Genomic DNA, 27,510 nt, shown 5'->3' with positions numbered 1-27,510 from the left:
TGCTCTCAATTATTTTAGACAGAATTGCAGTGATCTTTATTCATCCAAAAGAAAGCATAATGTTCTGTCCAAATACACCAACAGATGCAGCTCCCTGTGATTCAAATCCTCATGAGTTTTGCCTGAGCTGGAGTTGCCTCTACTCCAAAGGAATCATCTCTGTCATCACAGAAATGTTGCAACATTAGGGTGAAACACAGCACCTGTGTGGTTAAGGACAGAAACACTTCACAATGAGCCAGGCCCAGGTCTGAAATGTGGTGTGTCTGATGACGATCAGCAGGGAGAATTTTGGTCAGGGAATAGGCTTTTTCCTTCATGTCTTTATCTTGCAAAAATTTCCACAGGTTGTTAGCACCTACAAGCTGGTTTACTCGTGGTCAAAAGTTATCTACTCCTACCACACAAAGCCATTAAAATTGCACTTTAGGTGCAATTCAGTGATTCTGAGGACTGTCACTCCTACAATCTGCTACCACTTGCTTGCAGCATTTGAAGCTTGAACATCTGCATCGCATTGGAGAAGGAATGGAAGCCAGGTATTGACTAGACCTGACTGCTCACGAGAGCTCAAAGACAGATGAGACAACCTCCTTCTTCCACAGATAAGGAGAAATCTGGCTTTTTTTACTCTACTTACTAGACAGACAGGAAAATTACTCCTTCAAGGTAGAGCAAGAGCAATTGCACTATCCCCTTAATCAGTACTTGCAGCATATCAAGCTCATCATCTTGATGGTAATAGCTGTTTGACAAGTCAGGATAAAAGTGATAGTCTTCTGAAAATGAGATAACAATCTAGTTTAAAAAAGGAACCAAAAGAAAAGAAAGGAAGAAAAAAAAAAAAAAGAAAAAAAAAAAAGATATGACCCGGTGTGAGGTGTCTTTTTATTTAATTTCATCCAAGGATAACAGTTTACCCAAAAATGTCTTCTGTGAGTCACGTAGGGTATTTCAATCTGTCATCTTGTATTGACCTGGCTAACATGGAAATATACTGCACTGAGCTTTTGTCAGGCTTACCTGCTTGGTCTAAAATCTGATGATTTCTTTTTTAGATCATAACTGTGCTGAGCTATCTGCTTCCACTTTCTTCTCTCACATGCAGAGAGCTCAAAATGGAAAATTCATCCAAATGCAAAAAGAAACAGCATGATCTGGCTCACAGCTCCTCAGAAGTACAGGCAAAATTGAATTTTACTGTTTTCCTAAAAATGAAGGCCCAGAGTCGAGCCAAGGCTATCAAGGAAAAGGGAAATGGCTGCAGTAGAACAGGAATGGCAAGAGCCAGGCAGAACAGCATCATGGAAATATGCTTTTTCTGCTGTTTTAGCAACTCTGATACTGATTTTTCTTAGCAACAATTACTTTAAAAAGTTATTTACAAACTTTCAGAAGAATCAACTGCAAGAAATGGCTTGCATACATAGATAGTTTCCAAAATAATTATTATATTAAATATTAATTTAACAGTTATGGCATTAAATATTTAAAATATAACATTATTCTGTAGCTGAATCGGTAGCAGAAATTAGTTCAGCCTTGCATTGGTTAATTCTGAGAAAAGGTACCAGTTGGTCAGGTTGCTGCTCTGTAACTGCTGAAGTGTCTCTGAGAATTTAGTTTCCAATTCAAATATTTATTATGTCAGAATTAGTTTTCTGGGAACCTTCTCTACTCTTCTCTTTAAGGCAACTAAAAGAACAAAGTAAAATTCCCATGCTGGTGTATGAATATTCCTGACAGTGGACTTGGTTCCTGGAAGAAGAGGGGGAGAAAATACATTTAAAGCAAATGTATTTAAAACTGAATAAATCTTCACAGGGCTTTGCTTGAACATTTTGTCTCCTCTGGTATTTGCTCTGTTCTGGTTGTTGCTTCTCATGCTTCATTGATCAATCTCTCTATACTGTTAAAGCTATGGCACCAGGAAACTCTCATAAACCACAGCAAATTCTGAGAAATTCAGTGGGACTTCTGCTGGGTAGCCCAGCAGTGGGATCAGAGATTTCTTACTGAACCTCTCCTCCTCAGAAAAATAAAAATAATAAAAAAAACCAAACAAAACCAAACCAAAAATGAAAAACAAAAAAACCAAACAAAAACCAAACCAAAACAAAACAAAAAAAACCCCAAAACCAAAACCCCCCCCCCAAAAAAAACCACCAAAAAACCCAAATAACAAACAAAACCCCAAAAGCCCAAACCTACCCAGAACAATGGTCTGTTTTTCAGCTGGAAAAGGAGTATCTCATGGAAGCCACGCTATGCAATCTGTGATCTTAGAAGTTGTGCCAAATGGCCACCAGAACAGGAAGCGGAGAATGGCCAGGCATGTGTTCTAACAGGGTGTTCAGCAGATTAAAGGCTTACCTGAGACTGATCACAAAAGCAATCCTGAAAAAATGAAGCTGGGATTTTCACAAGCATGACCTTCCTTGCAAGATTTGCAGAAAGTTGTCCCTGTGCATGGCAGTGGAGTTAGAGCTACATGATCTTTAAGGTCCCTTCCAACCTAAAACATTCTGTGATCCTATAATTTCCAGAATTTTCAAAACCCACAGGGGATTGGGTCCTTTTAAACCTCTTTTTGAAATCTGTGGTGTCAACAAGGTAGTTTGTACCTTTTATTTTCCCACACTTTTTCTTAACCTGGTAATGCCCTTTACCTTCAGCTCTTTGCACTAGCAGGACCTTCAGATCCCAGCCAAAGTCCTACAAACAGGCAGCACTACATTTGTTGTTGAGAAGACCTTGCAATCTAAACAGCTCAGACAAGGTAAGAAGAGAAATGGAATCACATTAAGGGATAATGATTTGTCCATGCTCTTAAAGAACTCCTTGGCACCAAAGTAAGCCCAGCTCTCTGCCTGAGGCCTTACTGTCAGCTCGCCAAACAGATATGGAAGGACTAATAAAAGTCAGTCAATATTTAGATGGTGCCACAGTAGCTTATTATTTAATGAAACTGCGTAGGAAAGTAGGAAAGTAGACACAGTGCATCTAAAGATCTGTATTTCAGCAGAATCCTTCCTTTATGAAGATGAATAGGGAAGCACTGGGACAAGGAGCGTTTCTTTCACTGCCTGATAACACTTAAGACAAATTATTTTGAAAGATAATTGTGCCTCAGACTTCTACGCTGCTTTATGACAGAGAAAATATTGCCACAGATACTTAATTTCTTCCTGGAAGAATGTTTTAGACTGGCTACTTGTTGATACCCATTTCTATTTTATTTTTCTGTCCTCTGGTTTGCTCCTGCTTTCAGCAGCGTGTTGCAACTTCTTTATGCTGATCTATAATCCCGATGTGGTGAGGTGGGAGTTTTTACCAGCGTTACAGTCCGTCTCTCTCCTGCACAACACAGCCCCTTAGCAGGATTTCTGCTCAGCATAAAGAGGTTATCTCTGAATACAGATAAGTGGCTGCCGAAGGCCAGTTAGAAGATTTTTGGAGAAGTGCTGGTCACAGGCAGGCGAGGTCTCTAACCCACATTCTACCCCAGTAACATGAGAAACTCTGTAACTTATATCATTCTGAGTAATGTTCTCCATCACACGCAATTCACCTTCCTTTCTTTTTTTTTTTCCCTTTTCAGCTGGCTTTGTTGTTTGCGTGGTGTCAGTAAGAATGTGCTTGGAGCAGAGTTATATGGCATCATTTGGAGAAACATTGCGTTAATAACCAGAGTTCAAGGGCAAAGGATATAAACGGAGCAAATTACAAGTCTGAGCAGATATATGGCTTTTGCTAAAAGGGACACAGGCTGCTACTTTTATTTACTGGGTGCTGGAGCACTTGCAAAAAGGTGCAAGAAAACATGAATGCATTTTTAAATGCTACTTGGTGGTTTAGAAAAGCAATGCAAATTTTTAATCTAGAGAGGAAGGCTGTTTTAGGGTAAAAATAAATTAAAAATTGCCTGTCCTTGTAGTGACTTTGTATTTTTTAGCCCTACACTCCTCAAGTGCTAGCATCATTCAGATGTCAGTGACCCAACTTTGCCCTAACTGAAATTTGGAGGTATTAAAGCAGACATTAACAATAAAACAATGGCAGGTTCAGAGCAAGCATTCATCTAACCTCTACTGTAATTAAGTTTCAGCTTTGAATGTCTCAGTCCAGTCCCTTGATCCTCTGGGTTCAGGCACCACCTCTCCGTTATCTCTGGATTAGGTGTCGAATCTCCTGCCTCCGTGACTCAGCACAAACCCCAAACCCCAGTCCCCAGAGGGATCAAAGTCTGCTAAAAGGCTGAGGAGTTTCAGGCAAATTCTGTCAAGCTTGTCACAGGGTGGGATTATTTCATTTCACAGCCTGTAATACAATTTCATGTACTGCTATTGACTGTGGCAATAACTAACTGGAACATTTTGTTTATCTGATTTTCTGAGGCTGCAGATTCATCACTAGTTTTATTTCATTTTTTCTTAAGTGTTTCATAATTTATTTTTTCTAAACTACAAGATACTACTGAAATTCATTTTTCTACTATTGCTAGACATACATTACTGCTGATTACCAAGCAAGATATATAATGTAGCCTATAAATAATAATCTCCTCTGGTGAAAGGATATCCAAAATAAAATCTTTCCTATTTCAAATTCTTTGACTCTCTATTTTTGTAAAATCAGCTCATTCTTCAAGTATTGTTTTTACAGCTTGTTCTACAAGTGTGCAAAGAGAAAAAGAAAAAACAAAAAACCAAAAAAAAACCCAAAAAACACAACAAAACCCAAAGAGTTTAAAAAATGAATTTTCTAAAAACATCTGGTCTCTCTCCTTTGTCACAGTGCCACAGAAAATATTTCATCTAGCAAATTGCAGGTGATTTTTAAACACACAGAAGTTAGGAAAATATTAAGGAAGATTTACTCCCATCTAAGAAATATTTTATGATGCAAAAATGAGTACAAAAATTAGTATGTAGAAAAAAGATAGGAAAAATCACAATCTTTGTGGGGAAGAAGAAGGGGAGTGTTTTATTTCATATTATTCACCAAAACCCCTGAAATTTTCTTATATTTGCTGTTTGCCATTTAAAGGACACTTCCTTGCATGGTGGTTTCTGAACTGATGTTTTTACACAAAATAAAAATCTTACTATGATTTTAATGCCATACCATATAACAACAGCTGTGCACATCAGAGCAAGATATAAGTGAGGAAAACCAGAAACTGGCTATTTAAGTAGGCGATTGAATTCTGAAGGGTTTATTTATTTTTTTTACTATTTTTTTTTTCAATACGCTGTGCGCCGCTCACAGCAGCAATCACAGTTTAACTCACAGATCAGCAGAGTTGTATTTTATGACCAGTGGAAGCACCTGGGCTTTTTGGGGATCTGTGAGCAGACTGCAGTGGTAGCACAAGCCGAGCCACGCTGGGGAAGCGGGTTCTCTCCCCGCTCTGCAACATGAAGCCTATCCAGTTTCCCATATGACATATTCTTTTCTCCCACTGGGACACAATAGAAACTAATCTTCGACATCTAAACATTCGGAGTCGAGTCCTTTTGTTGAGCCTTTTTATTCCTTTCAGCCGGTGCGGGCGCAGCGCAGAGCCCACGTGTATTTACATACACGAAGAACCCCGCTGCTCTGGACTCTCCGCTCGGAAGACAGGGCAATTAATCATCCCCAAATCCTCCCGCCGTGCGCGCCGCGGCTCCGACAGCCAGCATCACCAATCAGCCAGGGCAGGTGGGACGCAGGCCGGCAGGACAGCCTTGCACCCTGACCTGGCACCGGTGCGCTCTCTTCCTCTCCCCTTCTCATTGCTGAGTAAGAATAACGCCTTTAACGGTGTCCTTGCAATCAGCTAAACATATTAAAGTCACGAACGGACACGTATTGCTTTTGTGGGTTTGGGAGGTCGAGGTTTATCTCTCTCTGTTGTTGTTTCGGAGGTGGGAGGGTGGAAATCCAGAGAGCTGAAATCCAGCCCCTATTGTAGAAAATCTAGGTGGTTTTGTGATAGTTTTCTGTTTGAGAATTGAATTTGCCTTGGTCGGCATGTGTTGCCTTTTGTAAACCAAAACCATCTGAGAGCTGAGAGATGTTTTTGTGACAAAATAATTATCAAGGACTGACCTGGTTAATTGTACCTAACAGCTAAAATGGTGTGACTGGCAGCTATGTGAGAGCCTTTATCCAAGGACCTTCCTGCCTGCCATAGCCACACGGCCATTAAAACACTCACCACCTCTGTCTCCCTCCTTTTCTTGCCTTACCTAATACCTGACTTCTTACCTGTCATCTCTGCTGCACTTTCATATTTATATCATCCCTTTTTCTCAATCTCTGGACTTAAATTCCTGTCTCACTTAACTGCTGCCATTTGCTTTTAGTGTCTGTCCATCTAGCCCACGTGTAGGAGAACACCATCCCTGACAAGGTGTTTTTCCCTGGAGCAGCCACACCTGTGCTCAGGGAGACAGGGAAGTCAGTGGAAAGACACCCATGGACACAATGAACTCAGAGTTAAGCCCATAAATTTGTTACCAAAGGTGTCTTGTTCCTCTTTGTAAATTATAGGGACCATTGAAAATAGCTCAATAAAAGCAGTAAAAGTCAATTGTTAATGATATCTGGAATATTAATTCTCCAGAAGTGTAACTTCTTGGTCAGGCTTCTTTCTTGAAGATTCTCTTTTTTTTTCTTTTTTTATTTCTAAACATGACAGGTATTCTTTTTTTTTTTCTTTAAGTTGCTATTTCTAGCTCCTGGTGAGGATTGCCCTTCAGCTGCATTGTGCTAAGAGCATCTGTGATTTTGTCATTAAAAGTTATGCAAATTAGGATGTGCCAAGACAGGACATAGTTGTGTTTGGAGAGAATTAAAGTTTTGAACATTCTTAGTTGGTTTTAATTAATACAATGGCAAAACGTGCCATTTTTTTCATATGCAAATTGCAAATGGGTTCCTTTTAAAAAAAATTAATTATGATACCAAAGATGTATTTGTTACAAGGTATATTGCAATTGTTCATGGCATTTTGAAGCAGAAAAAGTCAGTGACTATGATATATGATGTCAGTTGACTGTAATTAGTTTTCAACGAAACTTGAAATATACATACCTTTAATATTCATATACTGAATAATTTAATATTTTAAAAACCTGTCCAAGTCTCTTGGAGAAAGAATATAGACGATCTTGAAGTGCAACAAAGATTTCTAGCTCAACTGCTGTTGTATGTTTTGGGACAAAAATAGTCCAAAACCAAGAAAACATCTTGGAGATAGGAGAAAAGCATGTCTTAAGTACAGATAAACCACATTGTTCTGCACCTTCCTTTCCAGGAAAGGCAGCTGACTGTATTCCTTATCTCTAATCATACCCAAGAAATGGCTGATCTCTTAGGCAGAAATTGGGCAGTGTACAGAAAACTTGACAAAAACAGGCTTTTGAGGAGGGGGAGATGGGGAAAAGATGGAATGATTCCTTGTCTGCATGAAATGATGACATTTGTGTCCCTGCAGAGGACCTACTCCTTTTGTTGAGCACCAGCTTACCTAAGCTATCCTATTGATTTTAAATCAATAGCAGTTTCAAGGTCAAAGGAGGTCTAGGCACTGCTCTCCAGGACTGGGATATACATCCACTCTGGCCCAAAATCATTACTGATGTAAATCCAGAGAGCTGGGCTCATCAACCCTCTGTCACCTGCTCCCTGGCAAATGCAGAAGGGAAACAGCATCAACAAGCTACAGAGATCTTGCTAAGGATTTTCTTCCCCCCTGTCCCATAGCACTGACAGTCTGCTTCTAAGGAAAAAAAAAAAAAAAAAAAAAAAAAAAAAAAAAAAAAAAAAAGAGGAGGAAAAAGAAGCCCTTTTTTGGCATGGAAATTGCTTATCTCTAGAGTGCAAATCATAAATCATTCACAAAGATAGTAGTGACTCCAGCCTTTGAGTGTTACTTTGTTAACAGCACAAACTGGTACAAACCAAAAGGAAGAGAAATTAACATTTGAACCATATTGTTTCTGAAGGGCTGGGAGAGCCCTCGCGAGCCTTGGCTCTGCCTTTGTGATGTCACTGCTGGCGCGGGATGAGGCACTGCTGAACTCTGGTCCCCAGCTCAGTCTCAGAGCCTTGCTTGGAGGATGATACTGTGCAATCTGTCTGCTTTTCAGACAAAATTGGGAATGAGGAGCATTCCTCTGACTCTCTCAGCACTTCTTTCAATTAGCATTTTTTTTTCTTCTTTAGTATGGATCCCTTGAGTTTAGCATCCCTGCACTCCACATTTTTGATTGCACAGGCATTTCTTTATTAAAAAAAGGGGGCAGTGTACAGAAATGCTAGCCTTCTACTAATTATCACTTGTTTTCCAGATAAATAAATATTTGATCAATTGCTTTAGTGGTCTGATTATAAATTGTCTTTCAGGCTTTACCTCAGAGTACTATAATATTATTTAATAGTAATTTCTAAGGGATGTTGCCAGTTTGACACTGGGTAATTTTTAATACATTAAAAGTAGTGTACATAAAACACCAAATCATAAAGCCTTATTCAAAAATTTGCATTTTAATTCCCTATTAAGAAAAAAAAGGTTCAGTGGTGGTTTTGTAGGTTTTTTCCTTTAGCTTTCCTATGCTGAGGAATGAGTCTCAGAGAAGTAGGGGAAAGTGGAACTAAGTTGCTTAACAGAAAGAGTAGACCGGGTGATCCAAAACTCAAGGGAACAAAACTTCAACAAATAGAGCAAAACACACTTTTCCTCCTAATTCGCTTGAGTTACAATAACTTTACTTACATTTTAATATGATTTATATAAAATCAATCTAATTTTTAAGTTGACATGCCTTAAAATCTATGCATATGGTGAAAGAGAGAGAGAGAGAAAGTCTAAAGTTTTCATCATGGCACGGAGACAGCATTTAGGTTTTGATCCTTCTGCCAATGAAATCAGTTGCAAAACTGCTGCCAGATTCCCACGAGGGAATCAATTCCTTCAGAAGTAACAGCAGCAACAAGGCTCATCACAATCTGCACCCACCCCCAACACCCCTTCCCACCAGACCACCAAACTTCCCCAAAGGTGCAGCTCCTGGGGTGGGGTTTGGGGGCAGGGGTGGTGAGTTTCTGGCTCTTTGTGTTCTTTTCCCTTCACAGCATTCTGTTCCTGACTGAGACAGCCTGGCCTTTCACAGGCATTGATTCCCCTGTCTCGAGGCCAGCCAAGGTGGACACCTTTGCTTCTGAAATGCTGCCCCGCCGCAGGCACCAGAGGAGAATTCAATTTCCAGCTCCGAGCATATACGACGGCAGAACTCCTCCACAATTAGGATGATGGTTGTTATTATTCTACTTTTATTAAGCAAGCTCCAGCCTCTGCTTTCCAGTCTTAGCTTTTACTTACAGTAATCAATTTTTCAGTATAACTGGCTGTAATTGTTGGCCAGATATTGAGCCTTCATGGTGCTTAGACAGAGCATGTTACTGCGAAGCATCTTCCCCATACTTCTCAGACAGATGGGTAATAATACTATACATTAATACCTCCACATTGGTTTATGTGTGTTTGACCACAGCGCTGGCATAATTATTTTTCCTCAGTAAAAGCTATTAGAGATCTATTTGGTAGGTTTTACGATCAATAGCTCCTGTGATATTTGTGTAGCAGGCCCAGAATAATCAATTGAAGGTCATATAAAGTAAATTACCATCCTCCTATAATGATTCTTTTTTCTAGATGAGAATGGGTTTTATTATTTCATCAGGAGAGCCCTCTCAATGTGTGCTTCTTTTTTTTTTTTTTCTTTCTTGAGAGAGAGAAATAAATGTTGTGGGTGTATTTTGAAATGTGGTATTAATGTCTATTATCTAAATTTATATTACTAGATTATTGAATTAGTGGATGCCAACATGTGGAATAATTTTATATGCTTGGTGACACGATAAATAGCCAGTTGTGAGGGTATCCTGGCCAGTATGTTGTTGCAGGTGACTTAGCTAAAGCCATTTCTCAGTACATTTAACACTGGCCAGGCACTGCTCTGGATCCAGGGGGTCACTGGTTGGTCACAGAGCCACAGTCCTGATTCCTGGAGGGGCAATTTCCCCCCCACGCTGCTCTGCCGAGGCGTTTTCTCTGCTTCTCCCCAACACAGTCTCCAATGCCCGTAAAAACACAGCCCAGACCCAGTCCTCTGCCTCCTTATTTCAGTTACAAAGTGCTGGAAGTGGGAGGGAAATTTAGCAATGTGGGAGATCCCTGAGAGCCCCCATCTCCTTCCCCACTGACCAGGAGGAGACGCCTGTGGATACTCTTGACCTTGGCCGCCCAACAAGGCTAGGGCTGTTTTGGAGATGGAAACACAATTGCACAAACATGCTTTTCCTTTCCAATGGACTATGTGTGTGGTCACAGTCAGTTGGATGAATTTTAATTTCCAACTGACTCCCATCACACATGAGATAAGCTGGAGCTCATAAATGTAGCATTCATACAGTTTATCCTCTTATTTAGTACTAAAAGGTGTCCATGGGATTCTTTGTCCCCTCTTGTCTGAAAATCTTTGCACTCCTAAATTTAGTCCATGGAAGGCTGCTGCCTTCCCCATGAACAAAACTAGTTCTAATATCTTTAGGAAGAAACCAACTTCATTGCAATTGAGCTACCTACCCTCATGTGATCCCAGTCACCACCATGTTTTAATAACTTGTTGAGATTAATTAAATCACTTCTCCTAAAAACACATGAAGTATAGTAGCATTGCATGAGTGCTCCAAAGAGGTGAAAGAAGGATGTTTAAATGAACAATTTCCACCAAGGACTGTTGTTTCATCAAAACTATTTATTAAAAAGTCAATAATGAACAATTAGGGCTGGGGAAACTGAGGCACAAGGGAATTTAATACATTTCTTGATTTTATATGGAATGGTTTGTGGTTGAAACAGTCACTGAACAAAAACTTTTACAGCCTCCAGCTGGGTATTTCATTCACTGGACCAGCCCTCCTTTCCAGGAAAAGGAAGTCACATTTCAAAGTAATTATAGTGAAAAGACCCCAAGTCCCTCACTGTTGCAAAAGGCTGCCCAGAAGCTATTTAACATGAATCATTTTAATCTCTATTTTTTCTTGGCTAGAAATGATTGGCAAATGTTAACACAGAAAGAACCACAACCGGACATTTAGAGACAATAAAATGAAACAGTTGGGAAAAAAACAGAGCGCAAGGAATAGATGCCAGGCTGAGCAGGTTGGAATATCCACTCATCTGCTCTACCTGCCACCATCCTCTTGCAGGATGAAGTAGTTCCTGCAATATGGGTTTTTTCCCCTCACACATCCGCTAGAGATCCCACAATCTCTGTCCTTCAATACTGAATTCTCCTATTCGGGCTGACTGTTTCAGTAGGGCTTTGCAAGGTTATGATTATGGGGGGAAAAGGGACATTTATTCCCAATGACACAAATTAATAGCTATCCTTTTTGGCTCAGGCATAAAGACCTCTTGAGGCTGCTTTTTTTATAGGCTGAGGGTGGGTGCTGGTGTGTGTGGCACCTGGGCAGTGAGGAGCATTGCTTTGCAGTAGGAGGATCTTTGTGCTGAGCCATAGCTGTGGTCAAAATGTCTGAGAGAACTTTGCAGAGAGGAGGATTGCTCAGCTGGATGCCACTGTAGGAAAGTAATAAGGCAAAAGTGTGTAAAAGACAGCGTCTGTTCCTCAGCCAGGAAGAAACAAGTGGGGAAGCCTCACACCTACCTGTAAGACTTAGTGGAACAGAGGTTAAGACAAGGGATGAAAAGCTTGTCCTGCTGCAGATGTTCTCACTGCCAAGGACAACACTCAGTGCCTCAGTTTCCCCAGATGTAGACGGAGTATAAAAACACCCTGGAGCCTTAATGCCTTCAAGGACTGCAGTGTCAGCATCCATGTGGCTCCATTTGGAAACACAGCTTCTCAGAAAGAACAATGGAAATCCCGAGCAGCTGAGCTCCGGGGTCCTCCAGTTGCACAGCAAAACTCATTACAATATCCTTGTATTTATTTCCAGCTGCATGGCCAAGTGGACCCAAGGGCAACCTAACAGAGAGGAAAAAGGCCTAACATAACATCAAAGCGGCTCAAAACCCGGGTGGATTGCCATTTCATCAGTGCTGTGTGACATCACTTTCCACATGACATCAGTCAATGACCCTCTTCCCCTCCACCCCCGCCTCCAATTTCTTTTTAAAAAGATGATGAAGCTGCTTGAAGTTCAGCAGAAGTTTGGGGGGGGAAGAAAAACAGACTCTGTATCCCTTCAGCTGAATATAACCCAATGTGCTACACAAACAATATTAACCAAAACAAAGCTAGCAGGAAACGTTTGCACACAGCATCTGTTATGATCACATAACCACCAGACAGATGTTTAATCCCAACTGCTAACATAAGATCATTTGTATGTTTGAAGAGGGAGAGATCCCATTTGGGTTCTTTCCCTTTTATTTATTTCTTTCCTAAAGGGGAAAAAAAATAATAAAGGGAGGGTGATTTTCTCAGCTGTGGGAAGCAATTTTGTTTTGTTATTGTTCTCTTTCTCCCCACTTTCACCATCAGCTGCAGAAAGGGAAGGAGCTGTTGCAGCCTCTTGCAAAGAAGGGAGCCTGAAAATTGTGTGGCCTGGTAGCGGAGCTCCACACGATCCTTTTCCATCTTAAGGGACCAGAGCTGGGTTTCTCAGAGGGCTCATTAAATAATTCTGGTCCAATGAGGCAAAAAGGGAGGCCACACATGAAACAAGTATGGTGGTCTCAGCCAAGTTCCCGGGGAGCCGCGCCGCGGTTTCCCAGCACCACCCCGGATTCCCTCCGCCCTGGAAATTTCATCTACAAAAGTGAAAACAAACTCATTAGCTCTACGTAGCTCTACAAGGGTCACAAAAAGATGTCAGCGTTTTGTGTGGCCTTTTTTTTTTTTTCATTTAGCAAACAGCCAGACACCTACAAAGGGAAAAGAGGGTTTGAGCTCTTCAGCTGTGCTGAGGGATTATTTTACTTTTAATGATACCGGGAGGATTCAATGGAGATTTATGCAGATAGGAGAGATTATTAATAACACATTGCACTTCTATAGCACCTTCCATTCAGGGTTTCTCAAAGAACTTTCCAATCTGGAATGAATTGGACTTTACACGCCCCTGGTGAGTGGAGTAACTGTCATTAGATTAGGAGGTAACTACTGCTGTAATGAAAAATCAACCAGGGTATAAAATGTAAGTGGGATACCAGGCAGTGCTGGTCTCAGGACCTTGCTCTTCCACAGATCACATGTGACCATAGGGAAACCAGTGACTTTCTCATTGTTTTAGTCCCCAGACAACAAAACTGTTTCTATGCACAAACAGGGATCGTGTTTTTGTCTTCTTTTTTTTTTTCTCTTGGGTGTTTGGATGATACAACATGACCATTTTACTAGATAGCACTTATGGGGTGATATAAAGAAATGTGAATGATGAACTATCTCTATTTCCATTCACTACTGAATCAGGAAAGAAAAACTTCCATTCTGACTCCTGGTCCTTTTTTGGCACAAAATTCACTTTCTCCCACCTTGAAAATGTAGAAGACCTGTGAATGTTAAAAAGGAAAGTGAATCTCTTCCAGCACCTTAATATTCTTCTGCTGTCACTGGTTATCAGCAATGGGATTATAAGAGAAAATAAAAGCCAAAGTTTCCCATGGCTGGAAAATAATAGCTTTACTGTGCATTATTAAAGTAAATAGTAGTAGGCCAGAGAAGTGGTAGATTCTTGCATGCTGAATGAAAAAAAAAAAAAAAAAGAGGAGAAGAGAGAAATGAAAAGAGCATATCCAGCTAAAATAAGAAGGGGTTAACAATTTTCAGGCCTGTCTGCTGTGTGTGTGTTCGCACTGTGCACAGCAGAAATGCATTCACCTATGACATCCTTTGGCAAAAAAAAAAAGGAAAAAAAAAAGAGAGAGGAAAAAAAAAAGGCTACATCCCACAGTGAGGACAGTTGTCCCTACAGATTAGGAATATCCATCTTAATGTGCAACTTCCCCTGCACGGGTCAAAATTGCCAACAGCTTTAATGGGAGAAAATGCTCTGTTGACTGATTCATTTCCACGTTTTGTTCCTGCTGCTAGACGGGATATCCTGTAAGGTGGCGAAAAGGGAGGGAAAGCCGGCACTATATCAGTTTATGATTGACCATTATTATTATTATTGTTGTTGAGAATTTTTTTTTTTACTCTGTTTTAAAGTTTGGTGTTCCATTTGTCTACTGCAATTCTCGTAATTTTTTTTTTTTAAGTTTTTTTCTTTGAGAGGGAACAAACGATATCTCCGGGCTTGAACAGAGATGCCCCAGTTTTGGCAGACAATAATAGTGATATATTAAGAAACTCTGCCTTGGATCTCTGTGCAATCTTCTTCCTGCTTTTCCCATACATATTTTACAGTCTCAATGGTGCCTTCAGATATTCAGGTAGCTGCATGCTCCATGGTAGGGCAGCTGCTGTCCAAGTGGTTTATACACTCCTCCTGTGCTGGGTCACAGGGACAGAAGGGATACAGCCAGGAATCACAGTAATGAGGAGAAAAGTCCAAGCAGGCTCTAATCCACAGAGCAGCACAGCTGTGCTAGCTCAGTACGCACCTGGGAGCTCATCACCCTTCCAGCACCTGCTGGGCCATGGCTGGGCAGGTCAGGGAGGGGCTCTGGTCCTTCACTTCATGTTTGCAGCTCTTCCTGCAGGATTGCAGGTCCCAGCCCCAGCAAAGCTCAGATACAGCTGTTATAGTACATGTGATTTTGCACATGTGGAGAGGCTGCTGTGCGGTGGAGGCTGTCCTACATGCACTCTTCCTCTACTGCTCCTCGTTACTGGGTTGTCCCTGTTCCGTGGACAACTCTGTTGTGCTCAAATGTACATAAACTCCAGTTTATGATCTTGCCAGTCGCATACATAGAGGTCAAAGGGACACTCCAGGTCACACATCCAGAGTGTCCCAATGTGTGATTTACACTTCTGAGCATTTTCTGTTCCTACTCAGGCCTGAGTAGCATCCTGCTGTTACCAGCCAGATAGGACTAATCATGCTGTCAACTAGTGGAAGGCCTGGATGAGACTAATAGCTCATTTGATGCAGCAATCTGATTCTGAAATCAAATGGTTCTACGTACTCTGACCCAAGGATAGAAAAAAACCCACCTACTTTAATAAATACATATGGTTGTGCCATGAGAAGAAATAAATAATGTTGGGTGAAAAGCAAGAAAAGCTTATAAGAAGCAATGGAAGAAGCCCTTTTCTGGAGAAAGTGTCTTCAAACACATACAAGACAGCTCTAAAGACAAAAGAACATGGGAGGATGATACCATGGTGTAGTGTTGTAGATTGAATTTACACCCGAAAGGAATTCTTAGAGTAAGAACAGTAAAGAAACAGAATAAATTTCCTGGAGAGATAGTGGAGTCTCCATTGATGGAGGTCTTTAAGAATGGATTGGACAAGAATGTGTAAGGAATTATATAAATGCACTTGATTGTTCTTTAGGCAGAGGGATATGCAAGATGACCTCTGGAGGTCCTTCCCCACCTTATTTTCCATGATTTCTCTAGGCAATCAGACAAATGATTGCTTGTTGAGCTCAATAATCGTGTAGGAAGCATAATGTAATGAAATATAATTGTACAGAGAAGACAAGTGAAATGCATCTAATGCAGGCTCATTCCCCCTCACCCACTGCCCTCAAAAAAAATCCCCAAAAGATAGGCCAGCCTTGTAGCTAAGCAATCCTGCCAGCAGAGAGCTGATTACAGAGTACATATGACCATTTGTTTGAAAAATGAAATCTCAATTCAATGGGAAGTCAGGATGTTTGTTTTTATACTAAAATGGGATGAAAAGTTGAAATATGAAGGAAAAAAAAGTCTTTGAGGAAGAAAATCTAGCCAGGATACGAATGTTTTTGACATTTTCAATCAAAACTAAACTCTTTGCCTGGAAATGTCAAATAAGAAAACATAATGCTTCTTTTCAAAATGTCGACATTTCGGACATTTCAAAATGTCGACATTTTAGAGATTTTTCAACACTTCCAAAAGTAGAAATGTCAAAATGTCAGTTGAAAATAAAACATTTCCTTTTGAATTTTCCCATCAGAAAATTAGAAATTTTCCTCCAGTTTTGACATTTTCCCATAAAAAATGTAAGAAGGTTGATTTTTTTTCTTTCCTGGAAAACCTACATTTTGCTGAGAAAATATTTCTGTTGAGGAATTTCAGCCAGCTTTGAAAAAGAGTGGAGCTGACTTAAAGTCCTCTTCAGCTGACTGCAGACATTGCAGCTTACTACGAATAGGATCGTGAAATGTTTATTCCTGTGACTGGGGACATTTCCATACAAGCCGTTGCTTTGAAAAGGAAAAAATAAAAACCCTCAGTTATTCCTTTTCTCCCCCTGTGACCTGATCCCATCAGCGAAGCAATACTGGAAATGCGCCATAAATACTCAGAGCTGGTTTGCAGACCTGGAATAAAAGGCCTTTCCAGGAAGTTATCATCAATGACTCTAAGGAAAGGGGTCAGATCCTCGCTTCCTCCACGGCTCTGGAGAGCCCTGCCAGGCAACAGCAGGCAGGTGAGGGATGTCTCTTCCTGTCCTCTGGATTTTCCATCCCAGGGCCGCTGCTGAACTCCGAGGAGCTCAGCCTCGTGAAGCAGAGCTCTCTGGAAGTGGTACCTGCAGGACTTGGAGGGCAGAGCATGGAACAAAGCAGTGGCTGAAGCACAGACACGGAGCCTGCAGTGTCCTTCAAGCACTAATTAAAAAACCTTCAAAAATATCTTGCTCTCACCCCCTTGCTCACACCCTTCCCCTCCCCCACCAACGCCAAAGCATCTCATTGTGTAAACTTGCTTGCTGAAGAGAAGTTAACTTGGCACTCGTCTTAAGTATTGACTATCTGTCTTCAGGGTGAGGGCTGTAAATTCTCTCTCCTAAGATCCAAGTCGATTTGTTATCAAATCAGGCATTGAGAAGCTGATTCATTGCTATTCAGCGCTATGCTGATTTATATGCAGAATGTAAAACAGATGCCTTATGTGATACATATTTATGGTGAGTGCTGTTCTAGGAAGATTTATTACGGATTCCTTTGTCGGGGTGTGCATGAGCAGAGCCATGATGACTTGTATTTCCTCTCAGCTGCCAATGCCAAACTCATTAAAAAGAGGTGTGACTATTAATATACATTGTAATACTGACAGGCTCTAATTTATAACACCCTGGCTGGCTGGAGTATTCTCCTGACTTGAGAGGTGTTTTCTGCATTTCTTCCTCTGCAGTTAAACGGTACAAATAGAGGGGTGAGTGCCTGTGTGCATGTGTGTGTGCTCCTCTTCCCTGCCTCACTCCCCATTTCTCCCATCCCCTCTTTGTTTTCTTGGTCATTGAGATAAAGCTTCATTCAGCTGGAAACAGCTAAATGCATGGCAGTCACTTTTTCCAGGTCAAATACACTGGGGGTTTATAACAGTGTGGAATGGCTCTTTAATGGCCCTGTAAACACATGTTAACAGTCTTATATCCAGCTCTGGCACAGTATCTCTCTAGGCTGAATAAGCAATGAAGAAGTTGGAGAAGGGCACATCAGGCATTCTTGGCAGTGACCATGGCTGACAAGAGGTAGCAAAGCTAAGGAACATATGTTGTCCTATACATGGAAATCGGAAATCGTCTGCCCAAAGGGTGAAAAAAAGAAGGGAAAGACACATGGCTAATAACAGGGATCTGCAGCAGATGGAGGTAGTTAATCAGGTGAAGGATGTAGGCAAAGGGAATGCTGTCTACCTAGAGAACAATGCATAGAGGGTAAAAAAACTGGGAATATGGCTGAGATGCAGGAAGTTATAAGACGGGTGTTTTTAAACCATGAAAACTCTGGCATCAGATTCCAGCCATGAAACAATGGGTAACAGAGTAAATAAAAACGCCTCTCTCCTGATCTAATTGATTAGATGGACAGGAGGACTGCCCATGGTGTCATTTTTCACCAAACATATATATCAGAAAGGGGTTGCTGAGAAAAGGTTGCCAAAAAGATTTACAGTGGTTAATCATCTCTTGCCACAGTATTATCTTGATTATCCATGCCATGGGAATATGAGTGGCTATTCTGAGGCATTATTTTCAGGAATTCTTTCATTACATGGTAACACATAAGCTATACTGAAACCTCATGGCGAGAAGCAAAGACATTTGCCCTTTGCATTTCTGTTTGGTAGAAATGGGCATTTGAAGAATCTTGGTAGTTAGTTTTGGATTTTGTTAGGCTATTTGTGGAACTGGTGGACTGCAGGATGGGTGTATTCATCTCATTTGCTCCTTTCTGTAACTGATTCCAGGCTGGATTCTCATAATACCAACCAACTAAACAAACAAACAAAAAGTAAAAAACCCCTCCCTACTTTCCCATAACTACATTAAATGTCTCTCAGAAGACTGAAAAAAAAAACCCAAATAAACCCAAGGCTTCTGTCTTGAAAAGCTAAACCTGAACAGATTAAATATGACAAAACTGCTGTATATGGGTTTGTTGCCATTTTAAAGGAGGAAAAACTAAAGCAGGGAGGTGAAATGACCTGCCTGAGATCACAGACAATTAGTCTAATGATAGTGCTAAGAAAAGGAGCCAGACTTTTTATTCTTTAATCACCAGATAATCCCTTCTGGTTATATTTAACATGTGAAATGTATTGCTAGAAACACTCCTTTGGATGACTCATGACATACTAAGCAGACTTAAAAGCCTCAAACAAACTATAAAATCTTCTGAAAAGACAAAGACCAGAAAAAAGAAAGGAAGAAGATAAGAGATTAACGAGGAGGAAGAAGTGATAACATCTAGGATTAATATGCTGTATATTCAACTGCAGTCCAAGGAGGGTTACTGAAATATTAACCCTACTTTGCACCACCCTGCGGGAGACGTGGGAGGAAATTATTGTGCAGATTCCACAGTCACCCGTGAGCTCCTCTGAATAACTAACACAGACCTGTGGGAAAGGGAACAATATGAGCTGCAGACCACTTAATATTGTGGGCCAGAAGTTGCTTTATCTGCCTTCACTAGCAGGGAGCGTGAATCGAGGCTTTGTAGGGATCCATTGCTCTCCAGGCTGCTGCCTGTCATGCTGTGGCTGAACTTGCTGGTGTCATTTTAGCTCCATCCCCTGTGTCGAGCCCTGTGAGGTGGCAAATGTAATGTCACATGAAGCACCTATGGGAGAAAACACCTCTGGAATGCAATATGGTGAAAAAGCCCACACCTCCCCTTTGGCTCTAATGCCAGCATTATGAGAGTCCATCCCAACCTTGAAACCTGTCAGGTAGTTTTGTGAGACAGAGCAGTTGAAAGACAGCTGGACAAAGAAGGAAGAACTCTGATTAAGGCTGGGGTATTTCTCTTGTCTTATGGAGAACATAAGTCTTATGTACGCTATATGTTTTTTAAAGATGGTATTTTAAATTGATTTGATTACCATAGAGCTGACACATACTGCACAAAAAGAACAACAGGCGGGGAAATTCATTTATAATAGCCAGTAAATGAATTTTCCCAGTGCTTGTTTTTTTTGCACAGTATGTGTCAGCTCTATTGTAATCAAATCAATTTAATATACCTTCTTTGAAAAATATAGCAGTATTTATTACTAGCTCATACCTTTTTGATCTGAAGTATATATATGTATATGTGTGTGTATATATATTTATACATATGCATATAAAATATGTTTTTTTAAAAATATAGTTGTATTTATTGCTGGCCTACCTTTGGGTCTGGACTGTAATGTGTGTGTGTGTATAGATATATATGGAATAGGTTTTTTATGTATATAAAAAAATAAGGGAAGCTGAAAGTTTCATGTAGTGTTGATGGCACCCAGTGAGCCTTGAATCCAGGCAGAAATTCCTGAGGAAAAATGACTCCATCAAGTCTTCCATGCCACACCAGCAGGACTTAGACAAATGCATATATTTCATTATCAAATGCAAACATTGGGTATCAAAGCTGAGCAGAAGGAAAACTTCACATTTCTCCTCACATCTTATGGCACAGAGGCAGGTGGATTTCGTAGGGCTCCAACTCAGCTCCAGTTGCCTCCAAATATCAGAACCACAACGACAGAGGAACAAGCTGACACTCTGCATATGGCCTCGTGTTTACTGCAGCCTTTCCTGCGAGCATGTTTTCAATCTGGACAGCGGAGCAGCACGGTAGCACAGTCCAGCTGGTAGCAGCAGGATTGCACTTCACAAAGCAACAAAGTTTGGTGTTATCCTAAGAGCTGAAGGAGGCTCTTTTCCATCTGCTCCATCTCCTGCAGCACGAGGACAGTAAGGGGGCAGTTTTGCCCTCTCAGTTTGGCTCACCAAGGACAGAAGATGTGATCCCTTTTTCCCAGTGTGAAAGAACAGGGACGTTTCACCCAGCAGCTGAAGACCACAGGGTTTGGTACATAGATGCATCCTTCCACCAGCTTTTCTAGGTATTGAAAGGCTAGAACAACAGCAACAGAATTAAAAATTCAGACCACAGCTTCGGATGAAAATCTTTCTTCTGCTTTCCTGAGCCTCACTTCCTAGGAAAAAGCGTCTCTGGGGTCATAATATTTTTGGTGTTTTCAGTGTTGTTCTTCTATCTTAAAGCTCTCCAATAATTTCTGAAACCTCTGTCTGCTTTCAGTTGTATCTGGCAGGGGGTAGCAGTGGCCTCCAAGCTAGTCCATTGCCACAACCATTGACAGGATAAACCACCAGGCAGAGGAAAGAAGTCCTGCTAGTGGAGGAGATGGTTGAGAGCACAACCTCTATTAGACACCAGAGAATCAGGGCTGAGGAATGTCCCCGAGGCAAGGCTTCATTAGGTCCTGCTGCTTGAGGAATGACTGGCTCTTCCGTCCTGCCCCCTGGGGTATAGGTCACGCCTCTCACAAAGAGAATTGCTAAAGGATGCAGCCAACGATAAACAAAAGTGGTGCCACATTTTGGGGAGGGCAAAGCCCTTTACCACCTGTGGGATTCTTCCTTGTGGCTTCACTAAGCCTTAGTCAGCCCTGCAGAGCAAAGGGCTGCACATCTGGGTGGAGTTCAATGGGAAATATCTTTCTCAGCCCATGAAAATGTTAGCAATTCCAGCGTTTTCCTGTTCTGGGCTGGGAAAGATCATGTGGCTTTTAGAGGTTTTTAATGAGCAAACAGGGAAGGAGAGATGAGAGTCAAAGTGAGGGAGTTGCCAGGGGTCAAGACACCCACCCAAAAGCCAGGTGCCTTCGTGAGAGCCCTTTGCCTGACTCATTCTGCCAAAGGTTTGCTCCTCAGCTTCTGGGTGGTTTGTGTTTTCAGGGTGGTTCTGTCATTTACTGCCTGAAATGCATCTGATCTTTGTCTCATTCCAGAGGTGATGCAGTCCTAAGGAAACACGCTGCCCATCATCCATTTGCAGCAGAAATATGTATGGACTAGACTGACATGCAGGATGGCTCCTTGCACCCCTGAGCCCTTTACCATCTGAAAATCCACACGTGAATGGCTACAGTCAGAAACCATTTTCTATGTGGGAGCTGAGGGTTTCATCACAGCCTGGTCTGTGCATGGTGGCTTGAGCCTTTTCCCCTTTTATTGATATTTTGCTTTCTTTCTTAGTTTATGGGTTATTTTATCTCATTTATTCACATAGTGTTTTATTTTTATTTGGTTCTTTTTTTATTATTATTTTTACCTATGTCTTCCTGCGAAATTTATTGAAATAACTTATTCATGCATTTAAAAAAAAGGTACCACAAATCTTCCAACCCTTTGTAATGACCAGGAATGGTTGCAGAAACAGGTACCTCCAGGCACTGCACTTACAGTACAGCAGCTTTTGAGGGATCGATCAGGCAGCTCCTGCTGGATTTTCCTTGCCACCACTAGGGGGGAGACTGGATTTTCTTCCATAAATTGCCTAGTTGAAGGGAAAGAAAAAAAAAACCTATCACATCACTGCAATGTTGAAGGCACTTCAAAACGACTCAGATGTTTAACTATTGTGCTAGTGATCATACATTCACATTGGGCTGCAGGCCAAAAAAAAGGAGAGAGAGAAAAAAAAAAAAGAAAAAAAAGCATGAGTCTTGCAGCTGAAATGCTATAAAGTGCTGAATTTTCCTGTAGAACTAAACACTCTTCAGTGACAAATTTCAAAGGCCATATGTATGGTATTTTCATGAAAAGAAGAAGACCCTAAATTTCTTTGTTTAACTGGAAGCGATTTCCTTCCCTGAACAGGAGGCTTCTGTAGTTCACCTCATTTATTGTGAGGCGACACATTTTGCTTTCTTTTTTTTTTTTTTTTTTTTTTTTGACACAGCGAGATCTAGAATATAGAAATAAGGGCAACAGAAATTGAAGAAAAAGTATGTTTGTGATAACACCCAACAGGAGGGTTTGCAAAAAAATACCTCTTCCATTTTTGATTGTTTCTAGGGATTACTTCAGGCATATTCTCTAATGGTAACAAGAAAAAATAGGAAGGGTGAGAAGGGGTTTTTTGTAGGGTTATTTTTTCTCCAGTACAATCAAAGGTGAGACACACTACAGTGGCCTTTCTGCTGTCAAATTAAAGCCTTAGAATAAATAAGATGGAAAAGTTTCCATATGTTGTATGATGCCACCTTCTGAGCTGTGTTGTAACACTTGAGTAGTAAAGTTTTGAATATTACATTATTTTTATGAGGCTGGAGGCACTGAATTTCTTTTAATCTACATTTTGCATTTTGAACCCTTGGAAACCATCTTCCCATCTTTTCCATGAATTTATAAGATTTAGAGATTTTTAAAATATTTTTTAAATAAATGAAAGCTAATTTCCCACATAATCACATGATTCCAGGGGCTGGGACCCCAGGAGTTATTTTAGGAACTGGCAGCACTGGATTATTTAGATATTAATTTTACTATGAAGGAAGCTGGAAGAAATCTGTATCTGGGAAGACTCACTAAATATTCATACAAATTACTCCAGTGAATCTCATTTTCTACCACTGCCTTCTTTTTCATGGCTGTTCAGACCAGCAAAGTTTTGCTCTCGGTGTTTATGTAAAGTTCACTCTTGTCCCAGTATTTGCATTCCCACTCAGGAACAGCTTTTTTGCATGCGAGCCTGTTCTCTGGGACATTGTGTTATATCCTCCTGACAAAGGTCACTCGTTTGGGAAATGAAAATGATTCAGTGTGGACACATCACATGGACATTGGTTGTCTGTGAGCAAGGGTTGCAGGCTCTACTCTTGGATTTCCTTATAGCCAGTTTGCAGCAGGAGTGACTGGCTTTTTTTTTTTTTTTTTTTTTTTTCATACAAATAAGCCTGATCAACATTATTTGCAGAAGGTGGTACAGCAGTTAATTTTCAAACTCTTGATGCATCTCGAAAACACAAACAAAGCACTGGGATCCTGTTGCCACTGTCTGATTAGGCTTTACCTGGCAATTGGGAACACAATAAGAGAAGCAAAGACACCCACAAAAGCCACATCTTTTTACCAGCAGAACTGTTGCTTGATAAGCATCGATATTTCCCGTCAGCCCCAACAATGCTGGAGAAATGCATGCCTGGTGTTACCTTTAGCCTGCTAAATATGGTTTGATTAAGTCAGCTTATTCCAGGTCCTTTTGCTTTGTCTGACAGCTGCCTGGGAGGAGGCCACTGCCTTTCCCAAAATGTGCAGCCATCCTTTGGGCTGGCGTGGGGGCTGCAGGGGAAGGCTCTGGAGATAAATTCCTCCCCGCTGCACCATGTTTCTCAAAAAGCAGGAGTTTGTTGATCAGTGACGGGCTGAGGTTGGCCTTAATTAACCAGCAAGGTTTCTGTCCTCTGGGCCTCATGAAGACGTAGCCAAAAAAGGCAACTCCTTCCATTCCCCCGCTCCCTGAAGATGACAGGACAGGCTTGACATCCTAATCCTTCAGGCTTGTCTTAGTCACTGAAAGGCTCGAGCAGTGTCAAAGCAACCAGCTGATTGCAATCTTTATGCCAAACCCAACATCTTCATTCTGAGGAGCAGCTCTCACATTAAATTTCCGCATGTGTGTCCCCCCGCCTCCCCCCCGCCCTCCATTCCCCCTCTCCCCACCTTCCCTTCAATTTGCTTTTTAAAAGAGATTGCTTTGCTGGAAAACAAAACACAACTTAAAAATAAAAAAAAAAAAAAAAAAAAAAAGAAAAGAAAAAGAAAAAATACTAATAAGAAAAAAGGCAGCAGCACAAAAAAAACCCCTTCCAACCCCTTCAAGCAATAACTGCAGTACAAGGCCAGTTGGGACACAGTCAAATTAGAGAGTTATTATTACCTAGGGGACATTAGAAATCAAGTTTGTTACTGGCAGTTCCTGTTTCTGTAAAGACTTGTTAATAGCTGAAATTTTAAAGGGTGTTGTTCAATTGGCAAAGTGCTATTTTTCTAAGCAGCCACCATGTTCTCACCTGCTGCCACCGCTCCCGAGAGCTGCAAATGTTTGGAGGAGGTGGAGGTTGTGGATCTCCTGCCGAGGGGAGCCCCGGGCCCCCAGAGAGGAGCTGCTGCCCCTGCCCAGGCAGGCGGGATGAGAGCCCTCTCCTGAGGCTGCCAGAGGCTTGTCTGGATGGGCTGTCTTTAGTCTGGCACGCTCACAAAATTTTAGGGAAGGGAAAAAGGTCTTTGAGACTGTAGTCAATGCAGAGGTGGAAGGAGGAAGGAGGCCCAGGTTTGTGGTCCCTAAAGGGAAACATTTTCCAGTTGCTTGCAAGTTGCTCAGTCACAACGACTCAATAAATCAGATTTTTCACTCGGGGCCAAATCCTACCCTTACGAACATCAATGATGCTGGCTTAGGGGAATCTCTGTAAATCTCTGCTAATTTCCATTTTGGAGTGTTGTGGTTTCACACAGTGATGTGACAGAAGCAGACTTCATTTTGGCAGAAAGCTGTCCCCACTGTAATTTCTGTAACCTATGCAGTCTCTGTGCAGTTTACAGATGCTTTATGTCACGGTGACTTTTTCATAGTCTAAAATTATTTTAAAAGAAGAGAGGGAAAAAATAAACTGGCAAAAAAAGAAAAAAAATTGGAAAATACTTTGATTTTAATTGCATATCTAGAACTTTTATTCTTGATTACCTAATTAAGATATTTTGGAGGAATCTCAGCGTGGATGTGGAATTGAACATATGCTTCTGTCCTGTGTATGCATGTTCAATGCAAAGGAAAATAAATGCCACCTGAAACTTCTTGCACAAGTCACAATACCCATTGTGCATAAGATGAGAAAAACATGCTTGATCCATAATTTACCTTTATATATGTATGTATGTGCACACATGCATATTTACAAGTGTGCATGTATATATTTATATATACAATTATTGTTTACAGTATGACTGGTTGCACCTGTCCAGCTGCCTATAAATTTATTATAGGCAATTATGTATGCAATTGAATTCTAAAATGCCCTATAAATCGCGACCATCTGATATATATATATAATAAATAAAAAGTGTGTAAGGACTGCATACACTTCAGATTTGAACACAAAATACCCCACTTTCCACCAGGATCAAAGGCATGTGTTTAAAGAGGGCACAGAGGAAAGCTGAGCTGTACCCCAGATTTTAAGTTCCTTTGGACCAAAAGTGGTTTTGTTTTTTTTTTATGAAGAGATGGACAGCTTGCTGGGAGGAAGCCCTGCCTGTCACTAGGAGCTTAACACAGCATCTCCGGGGTGGGACTTTGGCTGAGCTATTTACCCTCACTCGGTCCCCAGTTTCCCCATCTCTAAAATGGGCACAGGGATAGCAGTTGAGCTCCTGAGGTGACGATCTGGAGGCCCTGGAGGTGTGCCATGCCCCCCTTCTGCCACCCCTTCAGGGGAGGGGACGGGCTGGTGCAGTGGGGAGGGTGGCTGGACATGCTCCTGCACCCCACCATGACCATCTCCATGAGGAGCATCAGCCACAACAATAAACACGAGCAGCTGCAGCGGCTGCGATAGAGGATGTCGCCAAAACCAGCAAGAATCCAACTTGCTCAGCCAACTCTTGTTCTCTCAGCAGAAAGAGATGGGATGGGGAAAGGCCAGGCTTGAGCCAGGACTGCTGATCTTGGGCTCAGGGGATGAGAGAGGATGGGAGAGGGGTCCCAGCCATGGGTGCTGGGGCAGCTTTGCATCTCTCCAGCCACAGCCTCTGGCTCCCCGTCCCTCCCTCCCTCCAGCCCCCGGCTCCAGCCCCTCTCCCCTTCACCACTTTTGCTTTATTTACGAATGTGTCGCTGGAATTCAAATGAGTTATCTATTCTGTGGCCGCCTCACTTTCCCACAGAGGGCCAGTGCCTGCCTGACGCAGGGTCCGGCCGAAACAGCGCGAGAAGAAAAGGAAAGAGCAAAAGAATTCTTTTCAGCTCCTTTTTTTTATTCCTCTCCCCACCCCAGCCCTGGCCCCCACCTTATTTTATTTTGTGTGTGTGCGTGTGTGTCGGGCGCACTCTTCAGTGGCCGTGCCCCCCTGGCTCCCCTCCTCCCCGCTTTCATCCCCTTGGCCCTGCTTTAGCCCCCTTTATGTTACACGATAGCTCGAATGGAAGCCCAGGAGGGTCCTATAGGGAATGCATAGGATCCCTGGGAGAAAGAAAGCCCCCAACAAGCTATACACCAGATGTATAACGTTATATGGTCAAACTGGCAAACACAAAAGCGGAAAAACAAAAGAGGTGAATTAGGGAGAAGCATTCAAAGGCGTGTTTTGAAAACAGCCCAGCCAAGAGGCTGGATTCCCCCTCCTGAGACTAAATGTTTGAAAGAAAAGGTGCTGAAGAAAGAAAGAGAAGAGGGGGGAGTAGGACGGGGTGGGGGAAGAAACCCATTTTTTCTAATTAGCTGTAGCCTAACAGGCCCTGAATATTGCAACTAGTTTTGGTTTTTTTTCCTCCCTGTTTGTTTTTTTCTCCCTTGAAATCAAACATGGGGGAGATGAGGTGCTGTAGCTTGTCAGAGTGAGGGGAGCTGGTCAGAGGGGTGTTGTGCCAAAACCTGTGCTGCACCTCTCCCTCATCAAGGCTGCAATTAGTCCTTGGGCCTCCCCTCCCTCAGTGTTTCCAGCAGGCTCTGCCTTCCTTTATATCAGCCGCCCTTTTCTAACTTCTCCCCCACACACAGATCCTTAAACTGGGAAGATACTGGTCAAGAGCAATGGGAATGGAGGAATCTGCCTTTTTTAAATTTAATTTTGTTTTGGTATTTTTCCTTTTCGTTGGCCTTCACTAGACACCCAGCACACCTGACCTTGCTGAACAGCTCTGATAATTTGTGCCAGTCTGAGGTGAAAATTCATCCAAAGGATAAAAAAAAAAAAAAAAAGCACAAAACGAAAGAAGCATGGATTGCAGCTGCAGAGGTTGCAGGATTCCAGAGGCAGGGTAAATGCATCCTGCTTCCACCACTTTATGCCCCAGGCTCTG

The 27,510-nt window shown here is 41.7% G+C and overlaps 1 long non-coding RNA gene across 1 annotated transcript; it reads right to left on the bottom strand.

The window, feature by feature from the left end:
- Nucleotides 1-10,791: 10,791 nt before the first annotated feature.
- LOC115496658 (uncharacterized) lies at nt 10,792-25,362 on the bottom strand. Its single transcript, XR_003962186.4, has 3 exons — nt 24,503-25,362; nt 21,891-21,984; nt 10,792-12,047 (listed from the first exon to the last, which is right to left on the bottom strand). It is a non-coding gene; the product is annotated as an uncharacterized lncRNA (long non-coding RNA).
- Between the last annotated feature and the right edge of the window lie 2,148 nt (nt 25,363-27,510).

Source organism: Taeniopygia guttata, chromosome 10 (assembly GCF_048771995.1).
Source record: "Taeniopygia guttata chromosome 10, bTaeGut7.mat, whole genome shotgun sequence".
NCBI classification, from domain to species: domain Eukaryota; kingdom Metazoa; phylum Chordata; class Aves; order Passeriformes; family Estrildidae; genus Taeniopygia; species Taeniopygia guttata.
Note: the sequence above shows the minus strand (reverse complement) of the source record. Positions and strands in the feature narration are given on the sequence as shown.